Genomic DNA, 25,853 nt, shown 5'->3' on the forward strand with positions numbered 1-25,853 from the left:
ATACTCTCCACCACACATCTGCAGAAGTTTGTCAAAGTGTTAGATGCCATGCTGAATCTTCACAAACTTCTAAGAAAGTAGAGGCACTGATGTGCTTTCTTCATAATGACATTTAAGTGCTGGGCTCAGGACAGATCCTCTGAAATGATAAGACCAAGGAACTTAAAGCTGCTGACACTCTGCATCTCTGATCCCACAATGAGGACTGGCCCGTGGACCTCTGGTTTCCTCCTTCCGATACAAAGTATTCTAAAAATTATGCCATGGTGACAGTAGCCCTTCAACATCTTTCTCAAATGGTTCTCCCTCATAGTTAAGCTTAAACAACAAAGGCCAGTAACTATAACAACCTGAAACATCACAACCGAGTCCCAACTTATTTTTCCTACACGTCCATAAGTGTATCACCCAGTAAGGGACTAGTGGGAAGTGGATGTAGTGAACATGTTGGGGGGGGGAGGGGAGTGGAAGGGAAAAGTTAAACTTTTCCCCAAAGAAATCAAATACCACATTATAATACGCAAACAACAGGAATTCTGCAGATGCTGGAAATTCAAGCAACACACATAAAAGTTGCTGGTGAATGCAGCAGGCCAGGCAGCATCTCTCGGAAGAGGTGCAGCCTGGCCTGCTGCGTTCACCAGCAACTTTTATGTGTGTTACCACATTATAATAAATACACTCCACTGTTACTTGTTTTATACAGAATTATTTCAGTACTATCAAAAAGTGCATCTAAATTCCTAAGCCCATTCTGGATGCTTACACATGAGAACCTTAACTTGTAAGACAAAGAAAAAAAATTCAATGCTAGAACATGATATCATACATGACATGAAAAAAACATTTCACAAGAGGTATTAATCCAAGCTGGTGTCGTTTCAAAAGTCTGGTCAATTAGTTGGTAACCCTTGAATTTATCCTTGAAGAAAGTAGTAAAGAACAAAAATTCATACTGCCTTATTTAACAATTTTGAGATGGTGGATGAAATCCAAAATTAAAATGTACTATTTTTAAAAAGCTTATGCTCCCAATCCTAATGAAACAAAAGTTGGAATAATTAAGATTAACAAAAAGGAGCAGTACAGTGGCGGAGTGATTAGTGTTGCTCTGGAGAATCTCAGGCTGGGTGTTATATTGAATCTGGACGTTCTCTCTGTGACCATGTGGATTAACCCTGCACGCTGGTTTCTTCCAATGTGCCACAAAATTGCTAGTTGGTAACTTATTGATGTAGGTGGATGGCAGGAGAATTGGGGTGGGGGAATTTACTGGGAAGTGGGTGGTCAATGGTAGACCAAAGAGCCTGGTTCCTATTTTTAAATACATGGGATTCTGCAAATGCTGAAAATCCAGGGCAACGTACACAAAAGTGCTGGAGGAACTCAGCAGGTCAAGCAGCATATATGGAGACATTTTGGGGCAAGGCACTTCTTCAAGACTGGAAAGGAAGAGGGGAGAAGCCAAAGGTGGGGTGGGGGAGGGGAAGAGGAAAAGAGTACAAGGTGGCAGGTGCTCGGGGTGGTAATTATTTTTAGTTCACTTTTAATTTTTTGGTATGAAATGGATAGTTAATTATACAAATGGTGTTTTGCCCCTTGTTAAGTTTGAGATACAAATTCCCTCAATGGTTCAGTAAGTAGACACAGTGACAGAGACCCAGTAGATCCTGTATACCAGGGACAAGGACAACAAAAGAAAAGTTATATGAATGGAGCGGAAGCAAGGGAAAGGATTAAAGAGGACAACTGTTTAGAATAGGAAGGGAAATGCGAAGGGGGAGAAGAGAAAGGAAAAGAAATCAATAGTTTTGAAAAAAGCCTTACTTTGACTTTAGTAAAAGCTGAAAAAATCAGATAGGAGAGCTCATAATTAAGAAAGACTAGGAAAAACACAATGAAATAGGATGCAGGAGTGTCTATATGCAAGATGACTCTGACAGGAAATGATAAATTAGTAGTAGGGGGGTATGAAGGGTGGTTAGAAGGTGGAGGTGTTGATCAGCAATATTGCTTGGGGAAAGTAACTGCTTTTGAGTCTGGTGGTCCGGGCATGGATGCTACATAGCCTCCTCCCTGATGGGAGTGGGTCTAACAGTCCATGAGCAGGATGGGTAGGACCCTTCATTATATTGCTGGCCTTTTACTGGCACCTTTCTTTATATATGTCCTTGATGGCGGGTAGGCTGGTGCCGGTGATGCAGTGGGCAGTTTTGTTTTGACTGCCCATTGTAGGGCCTTCCTGTCCGCCACAGTGCAGCTTCTGTATCATGTGTAACTACACAGGTATTCAAAAGAATAACAAGCCAACATCAATCCCCAAATTATGACTAGTTGTACATTTGTGCTGGAAGTGGAATGAGCATCAAGAATGTGGATATAGGAAACAATTGAGAGTCACGACTGAGTACAATGAAGATCTTTTAGATTAGTGACACTGTACTACCGTATGCAGCAGTAGCAAGGAATATGCATAGAAAATCATGGTATCAGGATGACAAATAGAAAAAGAATTTTTTTGCCACAGGAAGCATTTGTGTAAATCACAGAGCGGCACTGTTAAATTGTATCAGTTAATCAACAAGTAATAAAATTCTAAACACAAGTTTCAGCAAAGACAGCCAAGACCTCTGAGCTTCATATTCCAACAGTAGCTGATGGCTTCCAAAGAAAGTTCTTGTATGACGAAACCAATACATCATTTGCCTTACATAAACAAACAATAAACAATTAAAGGAACTAGGCCATGTTTTGGCTAATTTTGCATTACACAAGACCAGTTACCAATAATCAGACAAAACTTTCTTTCTTTAAATTCTGTTTTCTATCCTGCCCCTCTCCTTGGTGCGATGGAATCGATTTGTCGCTGAGTTACGAAGTCCTACATGCCACAAAATGCAGACACATTAAGAGACTGTGAGAATTAAATCAGGGCAACATTTTTGGGGAAAACCTCATTGTGAGCAACAGTAAAACAACTAAGAATATTGACTTCTATTCAAAAATCTTCAAAAAATGGATTTTAAGGGTAGATTTTCTTTTTCAAAAAGACAATATCAAACTTCATTTAAAAATTTTGTAAATATAGCCCAGCTGAACAGGAGATAATAACAATAAAAACTGGGTAAACTTTTTCAGGCTTGACAGGCTACAAGTCAACTTCCTTTGGAGTACATTTTTCTAAAATCGTAACAACAAGGAAAATGTGTGTTGGCTCCTATTGTTCAGGGTCGATGGACCACATTGGCACAGCACAGAAAAATGCAGGTCCAAATTGTCAGTTTTGCTGCGTGGATACAATAAAAACATGTACAAATGTGAAAACAGATTGTCCTGCACAGAAATTCTCCATCCAGTACAGGGTTCCCTTGCCATCCAAAGGTAGAGCGTCCCTATAAAACGGTTCGGAAGCCGGAATGTCGTAAAGCGAAGAAGCAATTACCATTTATTTATATGGGAAAATTTTGTGAGCGTTCACAGACCCAAAAATAACCTACCAAATCATGCCAAGTAACACATAAAACCTAAAATAACAGTAACATATAGTAAAAGCGGGAATGATATGATAAATACACAGCTTATATAAAGTAGAAATACTTTTCCACAATCATTACTGAACTGTTCTCAGTAGCGAAAATCTCACGCAAGCGCCGTCGGCAAAAGCATGGTGCAAGGGCTCTCCAGTAACCTTTACGCTGTGAAGCTGCCAAATCATACCAAATAACACGTAAAAATACATGGCCGATATAAAGTAGAAATAAATGTATGTACAGTGTAGTATCACTTACCGGAACTGGGACAGCGTCGAGAACACTGATGAGGGTGTGTTAGGCTGAGTCGGAGGTTGGGTGGTGCAGTGGCCCCCATCCTCTGGGCAGCGACCCGATACATTGCCACGAAGCATGCAGGGGTCCAGCGGTAGCCGGGAGGCACACAACACATCTTTAAGAAAAAAGCCAAAATAAACATGCTAATTAATTAGCATCACCTCTGATCTGGGCCGACAATTACGTGCCGGGCAGCACCTAATTAATTAGCATGTTTATTTCAGCTTTTTTCTTAAAGATGTGCTCTGTGTTTCCCAGCTACTGCTGCATTCTCCGCGAATCGGAATCTGTCCGGGGGTTGGGGTAGTGGAACACTGGGGTGTCATCTCGTCATCGTCTGTTTCCATTAGAGCAGACAGCTCATCTTCTCCTATGACTGCCCGCCTCGATGTCGAAGGTCAAGGTTCGTTGTCTGCTGTGGCTGATGTGGAAGGCTTGCTTGACTGCTGAGCCTCGCGCATTTTTCTATCACACAGTTCTTTGTAAGGACTCAAACCATCCTGCAAATATCCCCTAAACCTACGTACCCTTTCAAAATTAAAGCCGTACTTTATCATTACTCATTCAGTTTCGATTGTTATCCTTTCCTCTTCCAATTGCATCAGCTCTTCATCTATCAGTTCTTGGTCATGGGATGCCAAAACCTCTTCAACATCATCTTTGTCAACTTCCACAAGCCAAACTCACTTAGTCCTTACTTCGTTCACCACGATCAAAACGCTTAATTATGTCTAGTTTTACGCTAAGTGTAACACCCTTACGAGCTCTTTTAGGATTTTTCGATACCCTAGAACTCATCTTGCAAATGGCTGCTCACAGACTCGTGGTTAAGCAACGCCGGTGAGAATGCCATTCCTAATCAGGGAGAGAGCGGCTGCTCGGGGCATGCGCTGCCTTTTATCACGCGCTGATTTTTTCGTAACAGTGCAAACACCTTTTGTTAGTGAAAACAGGGTACTAATGTAGGTCTTTCGTAACAGTGAGGTTTCGTAAAGCGAACGTTCGAAAAGCCGGGGACACCTGTACCCCAGTTTTCTCTACCTCCACCCTTTTTCTATAGACAGAAACACAAATTCTATAGACAACAAGTGCTCTGTAGCATCTTTACTAACAAGTAGGGTTGCCAACTTTCTCACTCCCAAATAAGGGACAAAAGTAGCAGTCAAATACGGGACACTTGTGTTTACCCCGAGAAAGACTACCATGACCATGAAGCCTTGTGCGGGCACCTGTGTGCGCATGCGTGTACGTGCCGATTATTTTTCTACAGATCGGTTTTGGTTTAATCTTCCCGATTCTGCTTTTACTATATGTTAGTGTTATTTTAGGTTTTATATGTTATTTGGTATGATTTGGTAGGTTATTTTTTGGGTCTGGGAATGTTCAAAAATTTTTCCCATATAAATTAATGGTAATTGCTTCTCGCTTTACGTCATTTCGGCTTACGAACGGTTTCATAGGAACGCTCTATCTTAGCGGGGGAAATATGGGACAAGGGCGGTCCTGTATGGGACAAACCAATTTAGCCCAATATATGGGATGTCCCGGCTAATACGGGACAGTTGGCAACCCTGCTAACAAGCTAACAAATAACGTAACATTAAGGACCACGGCAATGCTAGAAATAGTTCCCATTAAAAGTCCAAGCTAACATTTCAATGAGGGTCGATGAATATCATCCAAAATTGTAATCACAACAGATTTCAAATCTAGGAACGCAAACACTAACAATGGAAGCCCCTGTGCTTTTGCTCACTCCAAGTGACACGTGATCGTAGCAGTACACTCAACATGGGTCATTAACTGAACTTTGCACTTCCAGCTTTGGATGGTTTAGTACATCTCCTTGTAAAGGGAGAAAAATATTTTATTCACTGTTTTCATCTGGTAGCAATGTGTGGTATAAATATTAGAGAGTAGATAAGGCTCTGAATAGCTTCACTGGACCAGTTGATAGATAAGGCAACTGGGAGTAGAAGCCAGTTTGGCTCATGTGCTGTCCTTTCAATTTTAGGGTTATTTATATTATTGATTTTTTTAAAAATTAGGAAAGCAGAAAATCGCATGACCGACCACTGCATTCAATTGCTTGATCTGACCTTCTGTTGAGTGAACATCAAGACTGTAATTTAACCCAATACACCATAACATGGAAAGTTTCTGTTCTGGTAAAGTCTAATCCAACTTTATTTCACTTCAGTCTGAAATACTACAAGCAAAACCCAAGACATAAATCAACATTTTCTATTTTGAAAACACTTTTAAAGATTTACTATCTTAGAAAACTGATGCGCTGAAACAGTTAACTGAATATATGAGTAAAACATTAAGTAGGTTTTGATCTTTTATTTTGGTTGCCAGCCTTCAACTCCTGTGACAGTCAAATGTTGCTGGCAACAAAGCTATGAACAACTTGCCAGGTTCTTAAGATGTACAGCCAAGAAAATCAGGTTTCTAGTGGCCGCCTGATTATAGTGGGATTTGCCATTCCAGAGGCAACACATTTTGGTTGTTACATTTATACAACAGGGAAATATCACACATTAAAAAAGATTTTCTCTGTAGTGACTTTAGCATACTACATGCAAATTGCTAAAATATTAAGAAACTTGCAGAATGAGTGTACTACAATATACTGGATTTCAAGGAAAACTTGCTGCATTATTGCAAGTGCAGGAAGAAAGCACAAGTAACTTACCCTCCCAATATTCCAGCTGAAGTATTATAACAATCAAATCGTAGAAAATTCTTAATGCGGAAGGCCACTTGGCTCATCTGGACTTTGGACATTGATGAAGAGCTACTTGAGGGAAAGGAAGGGGTTAATGTATGAGGCGTATTTGATGGCTCTAGGCTTCTACTTGCTGGAGTTCAGAAGAATAGGAGGAAGGAAGAGATCTCATTGAAACCTATTGAATATTGAAAGTGCAAACACGAGGAAATCTGCAGATGCTGGAAATTCAAGCCACACACACAAAATGCCGGTGGAACGCAGCAGGCCAGACAGTATACATAGGAAGAAGCACAGTCGACGTTTCAGGCCGAGACCCTTCATCAGGACTAACTGAAAGAAGAGATAGTAAGAGATTTGAAAGTGGGAGGGGGAGATCTGAAATTATAGGAGAAGACAGGAGGGGGAGGGATGGAGCTAAGAGCTGGAAAGTTGATTGGCAATAGGGATACAAGGCTGGAGAAGGGAGAGGATCATGGGACGGGAGGCCTAGGGAGAAAGAAAGGGGGAGGAAAGCGCCAGAGGAAGATGGAGAGTAGGCAAGGAGTTATTGTGAGAGGGACAGAGAGAGAGCAAAAAAGAGAAAAAAGGAAAAAAAAATAAATAAATAAGGGATGGGGTAAGAACAGGAGGAGGGCATTAACGGAAGTTAGAGAAGTCAATGTTCATGCCATCAGGTTGGAGGCTACCCAGACGGAATATAAGGTGTTGTTCCTCCAACCTGAGTGTGGCTTCATCTTGACAGTAGTGGCGGCCATGGATAGACATTTCAGAATGGGAATGGGACATGGAATTAAAATGTGTGGCCACTGGGAGATCCTGCTTTCTCTGGCGGACAGAGCGTAGGTGTTCAGCGAAACGGTCTCCTAGTCTGCGTCGGGTCTCAGCAATAGATAGAAGGCTGCACCGGGAGCACCAGACGCAGTATATCACACCAGCCGACTCACAGGACTTCCGTTAAATCCCCTCCTCCCTTTTCTTACCCCTTCCTTCCTTTCTTTATATATATATTTTTTTTCCTTTTTTTTCCCTCTCTCTCTGTCCTTCTCACAATAACTCCTTGTCTGCTCTCCATCTTCCTCTGGCACTCTCCTCCCCGGTTCTTTCTCCCTAGGCCTCCCGTCCCATGATCCTCTCCCTTCTCCAGCCTTGTATCCCTTTTGCCAATAACTTTCCAGCTCTTAGCTCCAACCCTCCCCCTTCGGTCTTCTATCATTTCAGATCTCCCCCTCCCCCTCTCAAATCTCTTACTATCTCTTCTTTCAGTTAGTCCTGACGAAGGGTCTCGGCCCAAAACGTTGACTGTGCTTCTTCCTATGGATGCTGTCTGGCCTGCTGCGTTCACCAGCATTTTGTGTGTGTTGCTTGAATATTGAAAGACCTAGGTAGAGTGGATGTTTCCAATAGAGGGGGAGTCTAGGACCAAATGGCACAGTCTCAGAATACAAGGGCACTACTTTAGATCAGACATAAGGAGTAATTTCTTTATTCAGAAGGTGGTGAATCTGTGGAATTCTTTGCCACAGATGCAGTGGAGGCCAAGTCATTGGGTATATTTAAAGCAGAGGTTGATTGGTTCTTGATTAGTAAGGGCATCAAAGATTACAGGGAGAAGGCAAGAGAATGAGAGTTGAGAAGTATAATAAATCAGCCATGATGGAATAGTGGAACAGACTTGATGGGCCAAATGGCCTAATTCTGCTCCTATGTTTTATAGTCTTTAGAACAATCTAACCCTCCATAATTCATATTACTTCAGTGAAATCAGTCCCAGAGGAAAGTCCAGCTTATCCAATCACTCCTCAGCTGTACTTTTACACTTACGGTAACATCTTCATTGATCTCCCCTACATCCTAGCCCCTGCAATTGCATCTTTTCTGTAATGAGGTGATCAGAACCGTGCATCCAAAAATAGTTGACTAATGAAGTGTCATCTATACAGTAATTCACTCTAATCCTGCTCTGCAAGGCGCACCCAATAAAACAAAACACTGCATATATGTTTTAACCACCTTTCTGACCCATGTGACCCTCGACATATCTGTGGACATGTACTCCACAGTTCCTTTGTACCTCTATCCAGTACTAAACCTAATAAAGCCCCAGTAATAAAACAGTCTTTGATTTTGACAATTACTGCACATTGCTTCCTTCGAATGAGCCTATGGATCCAATTTGCCACTTTTGCATAAATTCTTTGGTGTTCAAAATTTTGGACTGGCCTACCACACGGGACCTTCTCAAAAGCCTTTCTGAAATCAAGTAGATGTCAGAAAATTCCCACTACTTCTTGTATTCTTAGATAAATTAAGATTTTTGCATTATAAATCCATGCCCAATTACTTATGTGCATTTCTAAACGAATGTCAAACAGCCCTTTAGAACCAATGCCAATAACTTTCCCATCTGACAGGTATGGCCTATGGATAGTGGGAGGCTGTTCCAAATAGCAAAGGGCTATAGGACAGGACATGAAAGGAGGAAATAGTATCATAAAACACTACAGCACACAAACAGGCCCTTCGGCCCATCTAATCTGTGCTGAACCATTTATGTGCCTACTCCCATTGACCTACAGCCAGATGATAGCCTTCCATAACCGTCCCAACCATGTACCTATCCAAATTTCTCTTAAATGTTGAAATCAAACCCACATCCACCACTTGCCTTGGTAGCTCGTTCCACACTCTCACCAACCTTCTAAGTGACTTAGCACAGCAAGAGAATGATAATCAGCAAAAACACAAGAGACTGCAGATGCTGGAATCCAGCGCAACAAACAAACTGCGAGAGGAACTTAGCCGGTCCAGCAGCATCTGAGACTGGGGAGGGGGGGGGAATATTATTGATGTCTCAGTTAAACACCCTGCATCAAACAGTTCAGTGCAAGTCACGTTGCTGAAAGTTAATATACTATTTTAAAAACCTAATAACAATAGAAATCATTACAGGATAAATTCACCAATTTTATTGGACAGTCTTGCAGGTTTGATAAACATTCCCTTACCTCATTTCCAACTAGCACCCGAGTACCCTTCCCAGTGGGAATATAGTGGATTTACTGTAATGAACAACACTTTGAGAACTGCCTACAGTAGACCAAGTTACCATTTTCAATGAGGCATATCATCAAATGGTCCCAATGAAATAAAATGATGAGTCTGAACTAAGTATCCTTTCAACCTCGAAAAACTCATTCACATGCCCAGAACTACAGCAATACAGCACAGTATTAAGCTTACACGTTTTCTTGAACAACACTGTTCAAATTCTAATCTATGACTAAAAGTACTACACATGGAGTTCACAGACTTCGACAAAGTATTTCTGAAGAAAGTTGCCAAAGCTTCAATGCTAATACACAAAAACTTCAAAAATTAAATGCAGCCAACAAGTAAAACGTAACAGTCCTATAGCTGATAATCTAATAAATATAACACTCGTTCATTTCACAGGACAAAAATTTATTTTCATTAGCCAACTACAGCAAACTTAAGAAAAAGAACTGAAAGATAGTGAGACCTAAATCATAGGAGCTGAGTAATGCATTTCAATACAAATTTGCAACCTCCACCCCCAAATCTCCCCACAAAAATGCCACTACCCAGAGAGCTACATACCTTCACAGGCCTTAGAGACTTACTGAATAAAGATATGTGACCAAGATGGAACATTCACATCTAAATCACTATATTTTAAAAAAGCCAAAGGAAAGTACAGCTGTCAGACCAACACAGGCCGGAGAAGGAAATCTGCTTCACCAACTCTTCAGAATCTGCCATTAATCTGCACATCCTGTATTATGCTCCACCTCTGCTTCCTAAGGACAGCAGAAGTCATAAGACCCAAACCTGCAGTGCGCATGGGTGCCAGTAGCAGCACAGTCTTGTCTGTGTGCCAGTGGTTCTAGTGTGGCGTGCATTCAGCCGTAAATCACAATGTCAGCTTGAGTCACAGTCACACTGTTTAAGCGGGTTTGACATTTACAGAACGGAGGAGGGTGGAGGAGAGAGGCGGGGGGAGTGGAGAGAGGGGAGTGTGGAGAGGGGGGAGTGTGGAGAGGGGGAGTGTGGAGAGGGGGGAGTGGGGAGGGGGGAGTGTGGAGACGGGAGAGTGTGGAGAGGGGAGAGTGTGGAGAGGGGAGAGTGTGGAGAGGGGAGAGTGTGGAGAGGGGTGTAGAGAGGGGGAGTGTAGAGAGGGGGAGTGTAGAGAGGGGGGAGTGTAGAGAGGGGGAGTGGGGTGTGTGTGTGTGTGTGTGTGTGTGTGGGGAGGGTGTGTGTGGGGAGGGGGAGTGGGGAGGGGGAGTGGGGAGGGCGTGTGTGTGGAGAGAGGGGGAATGTGTGGAGAGGGGGGAGAGGGGGGAGAGAGGGGGAGAGAGGGGGAGAGAGGGGGAGAGAGGGGAGATAGTGGGGGGTAGTGTGGCGTGGGGGGTAGTGTGGCAAGGGGGGAGTGTGGCAAGGGGGGAATGTCATGGGGGGAGTGTAGATGGGGGAGTGTGGAGAAGGGGGAGTGTGGAGAGGGGGGAGAGAGTGGAGAGGGAGAGAGAGTGGAGAGGGAGAGAGAGTGGAGGAGGGGAGTGTGGAGGGGGGAGTGTGGAGAGGGGGGAGAGTAGAGGGGGGAGTGTGGAGGGGGGAGTGTGGAGAGGGGGGAGAGTAGAGGGGGGAGTGTGGAGGGGGAGTGTGGAGGGGGAGTGTGGAGGGGGAGTGTGGAGGGGGGAGTGTGGAGGGAAGAGTGGAGGGAAGAGTGGGGAGGGTGTGTGTGTGGAGAGGGGGGAGTGGGGGGAGCGTGGAGAGGGGCGAGGGGGGCGTGGAGAGGTAGGTGTGGAGGGGGAGTGTGGGGGAGTGTGGGGGGGGAGTGTGGGGGGGGGAGTGTGGAGAGTGGGGTGTGTGGAGAGTGGGGTGTGTGGAGAGGGGGGAGTGTGTGGAGGGGGGAGTGTGTGGAGGGGGGGAGTGTGGAGAGGAGAGAGTGTGGAGGGGGGTGTGTGGAGAGGGGTGTGTGGAGAGGGGGGAGTGGGGAGGGGGGGGAGTGTGGAGAGGGGGGAGTGTGGAGAGGGGGGAGTGTGGAGAGGGGAGAGTGTGGAGAGGGGGAGTGTAAAGAGGGGGAGTGTAGAGAGGGGGAGTGTAGAGAGGGGGGAGTGGGGAGGGGGAGTGGGGTGTGTGTGTGTGGGGAGGGTGTGTGTGGGGAGGGGGAGTGGGGAGGGTGTGTGTGTGTAGAGAGGGGGAATGTGTGGAGAGGGGGGAGAGGGGGGAGAGTGGGGTGTAGTGAGGCAAGGGGGGAATGTCGTGGGGGGAGTGTAGATGGGGGAGTGTGGAGAAGGGGGAGTGTGGAGAAGGGGGAGAGAGTGGAGAGGGAGAGAGAGTGGAGGAGGGGAGTGTGGAGGGGGGAGCGTAGAGAGGGGGGAGTGTAGAGAGGGGGGAGTGTAGAGAGGGGGGAGTGTAGAGAGGGGGAGTGGGGTGTGTGTGTGTGGGGAGGGTGTGTGTGGGGAGGAGGAGTGGGGAGGGAGTGTGTGTGGAGAGAGGGGGAATATGTGGAGAGGGGGAGAGAGGGGGAGAGGGGGAGAGAGGGGGAGAGGGGGAGAAAGGGGAGAGAGGGGAGAGAGGGGCGAGAGGGGGGGGTAGTGTGGCGAGGGGCGAGTGTGGCAAGGGGGGAATGTCGTGGGGGGAGTGTAGATGGGGGAATGTGGAGAAGGGGGAGTGTGGAGAAGGGGGAGTGTGGAGAAGGGGGAGTGTGGAGAGGGAGAGAGTGGAGAGGGAGAGAGAGTGGAGGAGGGGAGTGTGGAGGGGGGAGTGTGGAGAGGGGGGAGAGTGGAGGGGGGGAAGTGTGGAGAGGGGGGAGTGTGGAGGGGGGAGTGTAGAGAGGGGGGAGTGTAGAGAGGGGGGAGTGGGGTGTGTGTGTGTGGGGAGGAGGAGTGGGGAGGGAGTGTGTGTGGAGAGAGGGGGAATATGTGGAGAGGGGGAGAGGGGGGAGAGGGGGAGAGAGGGGGAGAGAGGGAGAGAGGGGAGAGAGGGGAGAGAGGGGGGAGAGGGGGAGAGGGGGGAGAGGGGGAGAGGGGGGAGAGGGGGAGAGGGGGGAGAGGGGGGAGAGGGGGGAGAGAGGGGGGTAGTGTGGCGAGGGGCGAGTGTGGCAAGGGGGAATGTCGTGGGGGAGTGTAGATGGGGGAGTGTGGAGAGGGAGAGAGTGGAGAGGGAGAGAGAGTGGAGGAGGGGAGTGTGGAGGGGGGAGTGTGGAGGGGGGGAGAGTGGAGGGGGGGAAGTGTGGAGAGGGGGGAGTGTGGAGAGGGGGGAGTGTGGAGAGGGGGGAGTGGAGGGGGGGAGTGTGGAGGGGAAGTGTGGAGGGGGAGTGTGGAGGGGGGAGGTGTGGAGGGGGGAGGTGTGGAGGGGGGAGGTGTGGAGGGGGGAGGTGTGGAGGGGGGAGGTGTGGAGGGGGGAGGTGTGGAGGGGGAGGTGTGGAGGGGGGAGGTGTGGAGGGGGGAGGTGTGGAGGGGGGAGGTGTGGAGAGGGGGAGACTGTGGAGGGGTGCAGTGTGGAGGGGGAGTGTGGGGAGGGAGAGTGTGGGGAGGGAGAGTGTGGGGAGGGAGAGTGTGGGGAGGGAGAGTGTGGGGAGGGAGAGTGTGGAGGGAGAGTGGGGAGGGAGAGTGGGGAGGGCGTATGTGTGGAGAGGTGGGAGAGAGAGGGGGAGTGTGTGGAGAGGGGTAGAGTGGAGAGGGAGAGAGTATGGGGGGTAGTGTGGAGAGGGGGTGTGTGGCGAGGGAGAGTGTGGCGAGGGGGGAGGGGAGGGGGGTGGAGACGGGGGATTGGAGAGGGGGAATGTCATGGGGGGAGTGTAGAGAAGGGGGATTGGGGAGGGGGAGTGGGGAGTGTGTGTGTGTGGAGAGGGGGAGTGGGGAGAGCGTGTGTGTGGAGAGGAGGGGGAGAGGGGGAGAGGGGGGAGAGTGGAGAGGGGGAGAGTGGGGGGTAGTGTGGAGAGGGGGGGTGTGGCGAGGGAGAGTGTGGCGAGGGGGGAGGGGAGGGGGGTGGAGACGGGGGATTGGAGAGGGGGAATGTCGTGGGGGGAGTGTAGAGAAGGGGGATTGGGGAGGGGGAGTGGGGAGTGTGTGTGTGTGGAGAGGGGGAGTGGGGAGAGCGTGTGTGGAGAGGAGGGGGAGAGGGGGAGAGAGGGGGAGAGTGGAGAGGGGGAGAGTGGGGGGTAGTGTGGAGAGGGGGGGGGTGGCGAGGGAGAGTGTGGCGAGGGGGGAGTGGCGAGGGAGAGTGTGGCGAGGGAGAGTGTGGCGAGGGAGAGTGTGGCGAGGGAGAGTGTGGCGAGGGGGGAGTGGTGAGGGAGAGTGTGGCGGGGGGGTGGAGAGGGGGGAATGTCGTGGGGGAGTGTAGAGGGAGGAGTGTGGAGAGGGGGGAGTGTGGGGGGGGAGTGGAGAGTGGGGGAAGTGGTGAGGTGGGAGTGGAGGGGGGGTGGAGAGGGGGAAGTGGAGGAGGGAGTGGAGAAGGGAGTGGAGGAGGGATTGGAGGAGGGTTTGGAGAGGGGGAGTGTGTGTAGAGGGGGAGAGCGTGGAGAGGGGGAGAGTGGAGAGGGGGAGAGTGGAGAGGGGGAGAGTAGGGGGGTAGTGTGGAGATCGGGTAGTGTGGAGGGGGTAGTGGAGAGTGGCGAGGGGGGAATGGATGGGGGTGGCGAGGGGGGAGTGGAGGGGGCGAGTGGAGGGGGGGAGTGGAGAGGGGGGAGTGTGGAGGGGGAGAGTGTGGAGGGGGAGAGTGTGGAGGGGAGAGTGTGGAGGGGAGAGTGTGGAGGGGGAGAGTGTGGAGGGGGAGAGTGTGGAGGGGGGAGAGTAGCGGGGGTAGTGTGCTTAGGGGGGTGTGGCGAGGGAGAGTGGCGGGGGGGTGGAGAGGAGAGGGGGATGTGGAGGGGGGGAGTGTGGAGAGGGGGGAGTGTGGAGAGGGGGAGTGTGGAGAGGGGGGAGTGGGGAGGGGGGAGTGTGGAGACGGGAGAGTGTGGAGAGGGGAGAGTGTGGAGAGGGGAGAGTGTGGAGAGGGGAGAGTGTGGAGAGGGGTGTAGAGAGGGGGAGTGTAGAGAGGGGGAGTGTAGAGAGGGGGGAGTGTAGAGAGGGGGGAGTGGGGAGGGGGAGTGGGGTGTGTGTGTGTGTGTGTGTGTGGGGAGGGTGTGTGTGGGGAGGGGGAGTGGGGAGGGCGTGTGTGTGGAGAGAGGGGGAATGTGTGGAGAGGGGGGAGAGGGGGAGAGAGGGGGAGAGAGGGGGAGAGAGGGGGAGAGAGGGGGAGAGAGGGGGAGAGAGGGGGAGAGAGGGGAGAGAGGGGAGATAGTGGGGGGTAGTGTGGCGTGGGGTGTAGTGTGGCAAGGGGGGAGTGTGGCAAGGGGGGAATGTCATGGGGGGAGTGTAGATGGGGGAGTGTGGAGAAGGGGGAGTGTGGAGAGGGGGGAGAGAGTGGAGAGGGAGAGAGAGTGGAGAGGGAGAGAGAGTGGAGGAGGGGAGTGTGGAGGGGGGAGTGTGGAGAGGGGGGAGAGTAGAAGGGGGAGTGTGGAGGGGGGAGTGTGGAGAGGGGGGAGAGTAGAGGGGGGAGTGTGGAGGGGGAGTGTGGAGGGGGAGTGTGGAGGGGGAGTGTGGAGGGGGAGTGTGGAGGGGGGAGTGTGGAGGGAAGAGTAGAGGGAAGAGTGGGGAGGGTGTGTGTGTGGAGAGGGGGGAGTGGGGGGAGCGTGGAGAGGGGCGAGGGGGGCGTGGAGAGGTAGGTGTGGAGGGGGAGTGTGGGGGAGTGTGGGGGAGTGTGGGGGATGGGAGTGTGGAGAGTGGGGTGTGTGGAGAGTGGGGTGTGTGGAGAGGGGGGAGTGTGTGGAGGGGGGAGTGTGTGGAGGGGGGGAGTGTGGAGAGGAGAGAGTGTGGAGGGGGGTGTGTGGAGAGGGGGGAGTGGGGAGGGGGGGGAGTGTGGAGAGGGGGGAGTGTGGAGAGGGGAGAGTGTGGAGAGGGGAGAGTGTGGAGAGGGGGAGTGTAGAGAGGGGGAGTGTAGAGAGGGGGGAGTGGGGAGGGGGAGTGGGGTGTGTGTGTGTGTGGGGAGGGTGTGTGTGGGGAAGGGGAGTGGGGAGGGTGTGTGTGTGTAGAGAGGGGGAATGTGTGGAGAGGGGGGAGAGGGGGGAGAGTGGGGGGTAGTGTGGCAAGGGGGGAATGTCGTGGGGGGAGTGTAGATGGGGGAGTGTGGAGAAGGGGGAGTGTGGAGAAGGGGGAGAGAGTGGAGAGGGAGAGAGAGTGGAGGAGGGGAGTGTGGAGGGGGGAGCGTAGAGAGGGGGGAGTGTAGAGAGGGGGGAGTGTAGAGAGGGGGAGTGGGGTGTGTGTGTGTGGGGAGGGTGTGTGTGGGGAGGAGGAGTGGGGAGGGAGTGTGTGTGGAGAGAGGGGGAATATGTGGAGAGGGGGAGAGAGGGGGAGAGGGGGGAGAGGGGGGAGAAAGGGGAGAGAGGGGAGAGAGGGGCAAGAGAGGGGGGTAGTGTGGCGAGGGGCGAGTGTGGCAAGGGGGGAATGTCGTGGGGGGAGTGTAGATGGGGGAGTGTGGAGAAGGGGGGGTGTGGAGAAGGGGGAGTGTGGAGAGGGAGAGAGTGGAGAGGGAGAGAGAGTGGAGGAGGGGAGTGTGGAGGGGGGAGTGTGGAGAGGGGGGAGAGTGGAGGGGGGGAAGTGTGGAGAGGGGGGAGTGTGGAGGGGGGAGTGTAGAGAGGGGGGAGTGTAGAGAGGGGGGAGTGGGGTGTGTGTGTGTGGGGAGGAGGAGTGGGGAGGGAGTGTGTGTGGAGAGAGGGGGAATATGTGGAGAGGGGGAGAGAGGGGAGAGAGGGGGAGAGGGGGAGAGAGGGGGCAGAGAGGGGAGAGAGGGGAGAGAGGGGGGGAGGGGGGAGAAGGGGGGAGAGGGGGGAGAGAGGGGGGTAGTGTGGCGAGGGGCGAGTGTGGCAAGGGGGAATGTCGTGGGGGGAGTGTAGATGGGGGAGTGTGGAGAGGGAGAGAGTGGAGAGGGAGAGAGAGTGGAGGAGGGGAGTGTGGAGGGGGGAGTGTGGAGGGGGGGGAGAGTGGAGGGGGGGAAGTGTGGAGAGGGGGGAGTGTGGAGAGGGGGGAGTGTGGAGAGGGGGGAGTGTGGAGAGGGGGGAGTGGAGAGGGGGGAGTGGAGAGGGGGGAGTGGAGGGGGGGAGTGTGGAGGGGGAGTGTGGAGGGGGAGTGTGGAGGGGGAGTGTGGAGTGGGGAGGTGTGGAGGGGGGAGGTGTGGAGGGGGGAGGTGTGGAGGGGGGAGGTGTGGAGAGGGGGAGACTGTGGAGGGGTGCAGTGTGGAGGGGGAGTGTGGGGAGGGAGAGTGTGGGGAGGGAGAGTGTGGGGAGGGAGAGTGTGGGGAGGGAGAATGTGGGGAGGGAGAGTGTGGGGAGGGAGAGTGTGGAGGGAGAGTGGGGAGGGAGAGTGGGGAGGGCGTATGTGTGGAGAGGTGGGAGAGAGAGGGGGAGTGTGTGGAGAGGGGTAGAGTGGAGAGGGAGAGAGTATGGGGGGTAGTGTGGAGAGGGGGTGTGTGGCGAGGGAGAGTGTGGCGAGGGGGGAGGGGAGGGGGGTGGAGACGGGGGATTGGAGAGGGGGAATGTCATGGGGGGAGTGTAGAGAAGGGGGATTGGGGAGGGGGAGTGGGGAGTGTGTGTGTGTGGAGAGGGGGAGTGGGGAGAGCGTGTGTGTGGAGAGGAGGGGGAGAGGGGGAGAGGGGGGAGAGTGGAGAGGGGGAGAGTGGGGGGTAGTGTGGAGAGGGGGGGTGTGGCGAGGGAGAGTGTGGCGAGGGGGGAGGGGAGGGGGGTGGAGACGGGGGATTGGAGAGGGGGAATGTCGTGGGGGGAGTGTAGAGAAGGGGGATTGGGGAGGGGGAGTGGGGAGTGTGTGTGTGTGGAGAGGGGGAGTGGGGAGAGCGTGTGTGGAGAGGAGGGGGAGAGGGGGAGAGAGGGGGAGAGTGGAGAGGGGGAGAGTGGGGGGTAGTGTGGAGAGGGGGGGGGTGGCGAGGGAGAGTGTGGCGAGGGGGGAGTGGCGAGGGAGAGTGTGGCGAGGGAGAGTGTGGCGAGGGAGAGTGTGGCGAGGGAGAGTGTGGCGAGGGGGGAGTGGTGAGGGAGAGTGTGGCGGGGGGGTGGAGAGGGGGGAATGTCGTGGGGGAGTGTAGAGGGGGGAGTGTGGAGAGGGGGGAGTGTGGGGGGGGAGTGGAGAGTGGGGGAAGTGGTGAGGTGGGAGTGGAGGGGGGGTGGAGAGGGGGAAGTGGAGGAGGGAGTGGAGAAGGGAGTGGAGGAGGGATTGGAGGAGGGTTTGGAGAGGGGGAGTGTGTGTAGAGGGGGAGAGCGTGGAGAGGGGGAGAGTGGAGAGGGGGAGAGTGGAGAGGGGGAGAGTAGGGGGGTAGTGTGGAGATCGGGTAGTGTGGAGGGGGTAGTGGAGAGTGGCGAGGGGGGAATGGATGGGGGTGGCGAGGGGGGAGTGGAGGGGGCGAGTGGAGGGGGGGAGTGGAGAGGGGGGAGTGTGGAGGGGGGAGTGTGGAGAGGGAGAGAGTGTGGAGAGGGAGAGAGTGTGGAGAGGGAGAGAGTGTGGAGAGGGAGGAGTGTGGAGAGGGGGTGTGTGGAGGGGGGAGTGTGGAGGGGGGAGTGTGGAGGGGGGAGTGTGGAGGGGGGAGTGTGGAGGGGGGAGTGTGGAGAGGGTGTGAGTGGAGAGGAAGAGAGTGGAGATGAAGAGAGTAGGGGGGAGTGTGGAGGGGGGGAGTGTGGAGAGGGGGGAGTGTGGAGAGGGGGGAGTGTGGAGAGGGGGGAGTGTGGAGAGGGGGGAGTGTGGAGAGGGGGGAGTGTGGAGAGGGGGGGAGTGTGGAGGGGGAGAGTGTGGAGGGGGAGAGTGTGGAGGGGAGAGTGTGGAGGGGAGAGTGTGGAGGGGAGAGTGTGGAGGGGGAGAGTGTGGAGGGGGAGAGTGTGGAGGGGGGAGAGTAGCGGGGGTAGTGTGCTTAGGGGGGTGTGGCGAGGGAGAGTGGCGGGGGGGTGGAGAGGAGAGGGGGATGTGGAGGGGGGGAGAGGGAGAGAGTGGAGATGGGGGGAGTGTGGAGATGGGGGAGTGGAGGGGGGAATGTAGAGGGGGAGTGGAGTGAGGGGAGTGGAGATGGGAGTGGAGAGGGGGAGAGTGGAGATGGGAGTGGAGAGGGGGAGAGTGGAGAGGGGGGAATGGAGAGGGGGGAATGGAGAGGGGGGAATGGAGGGGGGGAATGTCAGGGGAGTGTAGAGGAGGGAGTGTGTGGAGAGGGGGGAGAAGTAGTAGGAGGAGGAGTGTGGAGAGGAGGAGTGTGGAGAGGGGGGAGTGGAGAGGGGGAGAGTGGAGAGGGGGGAATGGAGAGGGGGGAATGGAGGGGGGGGAATGTCAGGGGAGTGTAGAGGAGGGAGTGTGTGGAGAGAGGGGGGAGAAGTAGTAGGAGGAGGAGTGTGGAGAGGAGGAGTGTGGAGAGGGGGGAGTGGAGAGTGGGGGCAGTGGAGGGGGAGAGAGTGGGGAGAGGGGAGTGGAAAGGGGGAGAGTGGAGAGGGGAGAGTGGAGAGGGGGAGAGTGGAGAGGGGGAGAGTGGAGAGGGGGGAATGTAGAGGGGGGAATGTCGGGGTAGTGTAGAAGAGGGAGTGTGTGGAGAGGGGGAGGAGGAGTAAGGGGAGGAGGAGTGTGGAGAGGGGGGAGTGGAGAGTGGGGGCAGTGGAGGGGGAGAGTGGAGGGGGGAGTGGAGAGGGGGAGTTTGGAGAGGGGGGAATGTCGGGGGAGTGTAGAGGAGGGAGTGTGTGGAGAGGGGGAGGAGTAGTAGGAGGAGGAGAGTGGAGAGGGGGGAGTGTAGAGTGGGGGCAGTGGAGGGGGAGAGAGTGGGGAGAGGGGAGTGGAGAGGGGGAGAGTGGAGAGGGGGGAATGTAGAGGGGGGAATGTAGAGGGGGGAATGTCGGGGGAGTGTAGAGGAGGGAGTGTGTGGAGGGGGGAGTGCGGAGGGGGGAGTGCGGAGGGGGGAGTGTGGAGAGGAGGAGTGCGGAGAGGAGGAGTGCGGAGAGGAGGGAGTGCGGATAGGAGGGAGTGCGGATAGGAGGGAGTGCGGAGAGGGGAGTACGGAGGGGGGAGTGTGGAGGGGGGAGTGTGGGGAAGGTGTGTGTGTGTGGAGGGGGAGTGTGGGGACGGGGAGTGGGGAGGGCGTATGTGTGAAGAGGTGGGAGAGGGGGGAGTGTGTGGAGAGGGGGAGTGTGTAGAGAGGGAGAGAGTATGGGGGGTAGTGTGGAGAGGGGGCTGTGTGGCGAGGGGGGGTGGAGACGGGGTTGGAGAGGGGGAATGTCGTGGGGGGAGTGTAGAGAAGGGGGATTGGAGAGGGGGAGTGGGGAGTGTGTGTGTGTGTGTGTGGAGACGGGGGAGAGGGGGAGAGTGGAGAGGGGAGACTGGGGGGGTAGTGTGGAAAGGGGGTGTGTGGCGAGGGGGTGTGTGGCGAGGGGGGGTGGCGAGGTGGGAATGTCGTGGGGGGAGTGTAGAGGGGGAAGAGATGGGGGAGTGTGGGGGGGAGTGGGGGAGTGTAGAGGGGGGAGTGTGAAGGGGGGAATGTGGAGAGGGGGAGTGTGAAGGGGGGAATGTGGAGAGGGGGGAGCGTGGAGAGGGGAGTGTGGAGGGGGTGTGTGGGGAAGGTGTGTGTAGAGAGGGGGGAGTGTGGAGAGGGGGGAATGTAGAGGGGGGAATGTAGGGGGAGTGTAGAGGAGGGAGTGTGTGGAGAGAGGGGGTGAGTGTGGAGAGGGGGAGGAGTAAGGGGAGGAGGAGTGTGGAGGGGGGGAGTGGAGAGTGGGGGCAGTGGAGGGGGAGAGTGGAGGGGGCAGTGGAGGGGGAGGGGAGCGGGGAGTGGAGAGGGGGAGTTTGGAGAGGGTGGGAGTGGAGAGCGGGGAGTGGAGAGGGGGGAGTGGAGGGGAGAGTGTGGAGGGAGGAGTGGAGGGGGGAGTGTGGAGAGGGGAGTGGAGAGTGGGGGAAGTGGTGAGGTGGGAGTGGAGGGGGGGGTGGAGAGGGGGAAGTGGAGAAGGGAGTGGAGAGGGGGAGTAAGTGGAGAAGGGAGTGGAGGGGGGAGTGTGTGGAGAGGGGGAGAGCGTGGAGAGGGGGAGAGTGGAGAGGGGGAGAGTACAGAGGGGGAGAGTAGAGAGGGGGAGAGTAGGGGGTAGTGTGGAGATGGGGTAGTGTGGAGGGGGAATGGATGGGGGTGGCGAGGGGGGAGTGGAGGGGGGTGGTGAGGGGGGAGTGGAGGGGAGGGTGGAGGGGGGAGTGGAGAGGGGGGAGTGTGCTGAGGGGGGTGTGGCGAGGGAGAGTGGAGAGGGGGAGAGTGTGGAGAGAGAGGAGTGTGGGGGGGTGTGGAGAGGGGGGGGTGTGGAGGGGGAGTGTGGAGAGTGGAGGAGTGGAGAGGGGGGAGTGTGGCGAGGGAGAGTGTTGCGAGGGGGGAGGGGAGAGGGGGGGAGGGGAGGGGGGGTGGAGACGGGGGGGGTTGCAGGGGGGAATGTTGTGGGGGGAGTGTAGAGGGGGAGAGATGGGGGTGAGTGTGGAGAGGAGAGAGTGTGGAGTGGGGAGTGTGGAGAGGGGGGAGTGTGGAGAGGAGGGAGTATAGAGAGGGGGGAGTGTGGAGAGGAGAGAGTGTGGAAAGGGGGAGTGTGAAAGGGGGGAGTGTGGAGGGGGAGAGTGTGGAGGGGGAGAGTGTGGAGGGGGAGAGTGTGGAGGGGGGAGTGTGGAGGGGGGAGTGTGGAGGGGGGAGTGTGGAGGGGGGAGTGTGGAGGGGGGAGTGTGGAGGAGGGAGTGGGGAAGGTGTGTGTGGGGAAGGTGTGTGTGGGGAAGGTGTGTGGGGGGAGGGGGAGTGGGGGGGGAGTGGGGAGGGGGAGTGGGGAGGGCGTATGTGTGGAGGGGTGGGAGAGAGGGGGGAGAGGGGGAGAGAAAGAGGGGGGAGTGTGTAGAGGGGAGTATGGAGAGGGGGAGTGGAGGGGGGAGTTTGGAGAGGGAGGGAGTGGAGGGGGGGGTAGTGGAGGGGAGAGTGTGGAGGGAGGAGTGTGGAGAGTGAAGATTGGGGGAGTGAAGAGTGGGGGGAGTGGTGAGGGCGGATTGGAGGGGGGTGGAGAGGGGGGAGTGGAGGAGGAGAGTGGAGAGGGGGGAGAGTGGAGGGGGGAGTGTGGAGGGGGAGTGCAGAGAGGGGGAGTGCAGAGAGGGGGAGTGCAGAGAGGGGGGAGTGTAGAGTGGGGGGAGTGTAGGGGGGGAGTGTAGAGAGGGGGAGTAGGAAGGGTGTGTGTGGGGAGGGTGTGTGTGGGGAGGGGGAGTGGGGAGGGTGTGTGTGTCGGGAGGGGGAGTGGGGAGGGTGTGCGTGTGGAGAGAGGGGGAATGTGTGGAGAGGCAGGAGAGGGGGAGAGGGGGGAGAGAGAGGGGGGAGTGGGGAGAGTAGGGGGGTAGTGTGCTGAGGGGCGTGTGGCGAGGGATAGTGGCGAGGGGGGGTGGAGAGGAGAGGGGGAGTGGAGGGGGTTGGAGAGGGAGAGAGTGGAGATGGGGGGAGTGTGGAGAAGGGGGAGTGGAGGGGGGAATGTAGAGGGGGGAGTGGAGAGGGGAGTGGAGAGGGGAGTGGAGAGGGGAGTGGAAAGGGGAGTGGAAAGGGGAGTGGAAAGGGGAGTGGAAAGGGGGAGAGTGGAGAGGGGGGAGTGGAGAGGGGAGTGGAGAGGGGAGTGGAAAGGGGAGTGGAAAGGGGAGTGGAAAGGGGGAGAGTGGAGAGGGGGAGAGTGGAGAGGGGGAGGAGGAGTAAGGGGAGGAGGAGTGTGGAGAGGGGGGAGTGTGGAGAGGGGGGAGTGGAGAGAGGGGGGAGTGGAGAGAGGGGGGAGTGGAGAGAGGGGGGAGTGGAGAGAGGGGGGAGTGGAGAGAGGGGGGAGTGGAGAGAGGGGGCAGTGGAGGGGGAGAGTGGAGGGGGGAGTGGAGAGGGGGGAGTGGAGGAAGGGAGTGGAGGAGGGATTGGAGGAGGGATTGGAGAGGGGGAGTGTGTGGAGAGGGGGAGAGTGGAGAGGGGGAGAGTGGAGAGGGGGAGGAGGGGAGGGGGAGGAGGGGAGGGGGAGGAGGGGAGGGGGAGGAGGGGAGGGGGAGGAGGGGAGGGTGGAGAGGGGGGAGTGGGGAGGGGGGAGAGGGGAGGGGGAGAGGGGAGGGGGAGAGGGGAGGGGGAGAGGGGAGGGGGAGAGGGGGGAGAGGGGAGGGGGAGAGGGGAGCGGGGAGAGGGGGGAGAGGGGAGAGGGGAGACGGGAGAGGGGAGACGGGAGAGGGGAGACGGGAGAGGGGAGACGGGTAGTGTGGAGGGAGCAGTGTGGAGGGGGAGTGGAGAGGGAGAGAGTGGGGGGGTAGTGTGGAGAGGGGAGAGTGGAGAGGGAGAGAGTGGAGGGGGGAATGTGGAGGGGGGAGTGGAGGGGAGAGTGGGGGGGAGAGTGGGGGGGAGAGTGGGGGGGAGAGTGGGGGGGAGAGTGGGGGGGAGTGGAGGGGGGAGAGTGGGGGGGAGATTGGAGGGGCGAGGGGAGAGGGGGGAGTGGAGGGGGGGAGGGGAGAGGGGGGAGTGGAGAGGGGGAGAGGGGGGGAGTGGAGAGAGGGTGAGGGGAGATGGGGGAGTGGAGAGGGGGGGAGGGGAGGGGGGAGGGGAGGGGGGAGGGGAGGGGGGAGTGGAGAGGGGGGAGTGGAGAGGGGGGGAGTGGAGAGGGGTCGGCGAGTGAGTGAGGGGTCGGCAAATGATGGAGATATCCGAACACAACTGTAAGTACAAGTGAAGGGTACTATGGTTTCATTGACATAAATTGGTCACCGTCTGACTTCTGTTCCTGGTATTTATATTGACTTGCTCTACTCTATTTCTGACCAAGCAATAACAATATTGTAACGTGTTTCGTGCTGCAGGAAGGGAACAACCCTGCTGATTAAACCACGAGGTACAACTGAAGGACTTGAATCATCTCTCAAGTATCCTACTCCAGCAGCACAGCCACGACAGGACATTTATTATAATCATTAGTGGATGCGTGGGAGGAGTACGGTGCATGGGGCAAGGAGAGAGGATTGTGAGCAAACACGAATCAAAAGAAATCATTTAACAATTCGCACAGCCTCACCTCTGACCTCTAAACTTGTTCCAGGTGTGATATCTGTCGTAAGCGACTGCATCTTTATTTTGATCAGATTTTCTATTCTGCTTCTGATGACTAGCCTGCACGTGCTGTCATTTCCCTTTCCTTTTAAATATCTGGAGTTGAAACTCATTATACTGGGTAAGGCTTCTGAAAGGCCGAACATATGGGACTAGTTTCTGAAGTTTATTTTAATAAAATTCACAGCTTTAACCCAGCAGCAGATTGATATCACACATTTTTTACATCTACTCTGAATATTAAGTTTCTAACACAAAAGAATGCAGCAAAATCAGAGAGAGCACGTGTTGCATGCTTGTTCTGTAAAAATCGTAAGACCATCAATTCTTCCCGCTTCTGCTGATATTAAGAGTAATCAGAGGAACTCTTTTGAACAGTTATTTCCTTTTGGGTGCATGAGGTGGAGTATGGGGCAGCTCTCATCTTCATGGTTAACACATTTTTGTACTTATTTTCTTAAGAGATTAGCACTGTATATGGCATTGAAATATCAAAATATGAAATTGATATGTTCAATCATCATGAGGCAGCAATGACAATGACAAAAAAAACAGAATGCTGAATATCTGAACAGTTCTGTTGATATTAGTGAATAAATGCTTTGTGCATCCACATAATTTTGATTTCTGTACTTTCTTTAAGCACTTGCAAATCTCTAGAAGGAACAGTATAATGGGGAAAGGATATTCCGTGTTCTCTGCACCTTTTGCTGAATGTGATCTCTGTTTTACTTTGAAGTTGCATATTAGTGCTCCTTGGCATTACAGAGTTCTAAATGTTCTCCAGGTACTGAGTAATCACACTGCGTCATTCCGAACATCTCCCTGATCTCTTCTGTGGGGAGGAGCAGTTGCATCAGTATTGAGATGCAGCCAATGGGCCTGACACCACCATTAATTGCACCAAAATTCTCAAAATGGTTGTGAAGAAAAAGCATTTCAGGATTTATATTGTAGACATTTCTCTGACATTAAATGCACCTTTGAAAAACGTTCTCTGTTCTGGATACTAGCTAGAGTGATCCATGCTACCATTATGACATTCCAGAAACCTTGTTTGATCAGAAGCTTAGAGACTATAGAAAAGGTAAGATGCAGATTATGTTTGAGGAGGAGAGTGAACTTGTTCCCTACAGCACACCCCCATACCAATATACTTGAAAGTAGGCTGCTTTTAAAAATACAGTATACAAAGTGGAATTTGCCTGGTGCCCAGATCACATTAGTCTGGGCAAGCAATTTAATTCTTCTTTTATCCTGGATCACATCAGTCTACCCAACCTAATTAAGAAAGCCACCAATATTTTTAGTAGTGTCCTGAGGAATGGAAAGGAAGCAACAATCCTTCCTAATGGAAATATCTTTGTACAGGTTAGAAAAGTCTGTCTCAACCTGACCAATCCAGATCTCCAAAGCCCAAAGCAAAAATACTCAAGTTACAGTAGGTGTGTGCAAGAAAAAATGCAAATATTTGGGGCTTGGGATCTGTCAAAAAAAACCTCTTTGCATTTTAGCCAAATGGAGGCTGTTTTTATTCAATCTCATTAAAAGCTCTTTAAATTGATGATAGGTTAAGGGTATACAGTGTATGCAGTGTGATGCATCTGAAGAACATGCTGTGCTAAGTAATGCAACTTTGATTTATTGTTATTGCTCATCTTACTGTTTGGTTAAGAGTTTTCTGCCTTCAGTAAGGATTTCACTCAATAGCTCTACCTCTGTCATTTGCCTTAACAAGTATCAGCAGAAAGTATCTATAGACACAACAGTGCATAAAAATGAATTAACGTGCTCAGTGAAGGGAAAGAGAATGCAGCTATTATTATTAAATGAGCTAGAGCACAATAGTCACTCTTTTATTTCTTCATTCTACATTACAATAAAGAGGATCTGTGGATTTAATAGCTTTCCAAAGACTTATGGACGAAGCAACATGATCAGAATAGATAACCAATCTGAGGTGCTTCAGGCACAGTATTGTATGGTGACTGACAATGGAACTGCACTGCTACCAAATAGCTGTCGTCCGGAGGAGCGATTCTGAACCGCATAACGAACATCAGTATTTAGTAGAGACACAAGAAGCTGCAAGTGGTGGAGCAGCTTAGTGGGACAGGCAGCACGTGTGGAAGGAAATGGACAAT

General features: G+C 53.7%; 1 protein-coding gene across 8 annotated transcripts in view; it reads right to left on the reverse strand.

Moving 5' to 3' along the window:
• Positions 1-25,853, reverse strand: part of raraa (retinoic acid receptor, alpha a) — a 735,685-nt gene that overhangs the window by 450,057 nt on the left and 259,775 nt on the right. For 2 of the 8 annotated variants that reach the window (XM_063037128.1, XM_063037132.1), the window contains exon 1: positions 10,180-10,388. The exons of 5 other annotated variants lie outside the window; for them this stretch is intronic. The gene's annotated coding sequence lies outside the window, so the exon portion shown is untranslated. Of the gene's footprint in view, positions 1-10,179; positions 10,389-25,853 lie in introns of those variants that run through there. One more of the 8 variants, XM_063037141.1, reaches the window with a different exon arrangement.

This window comes from Mobula hypostoma, chromosome X1, assembly GCF_963921235.1.
Source record: "Mobula hypostoma chromosome X1, sMobHyp1.1, whole genome shotgun sequence".
NCBI lineage: Eukaryota > Metazoa > Chordata > Chondrichthyes > Myliobatiformes > Myliobatidae > Mobula > Mobula hypostoma.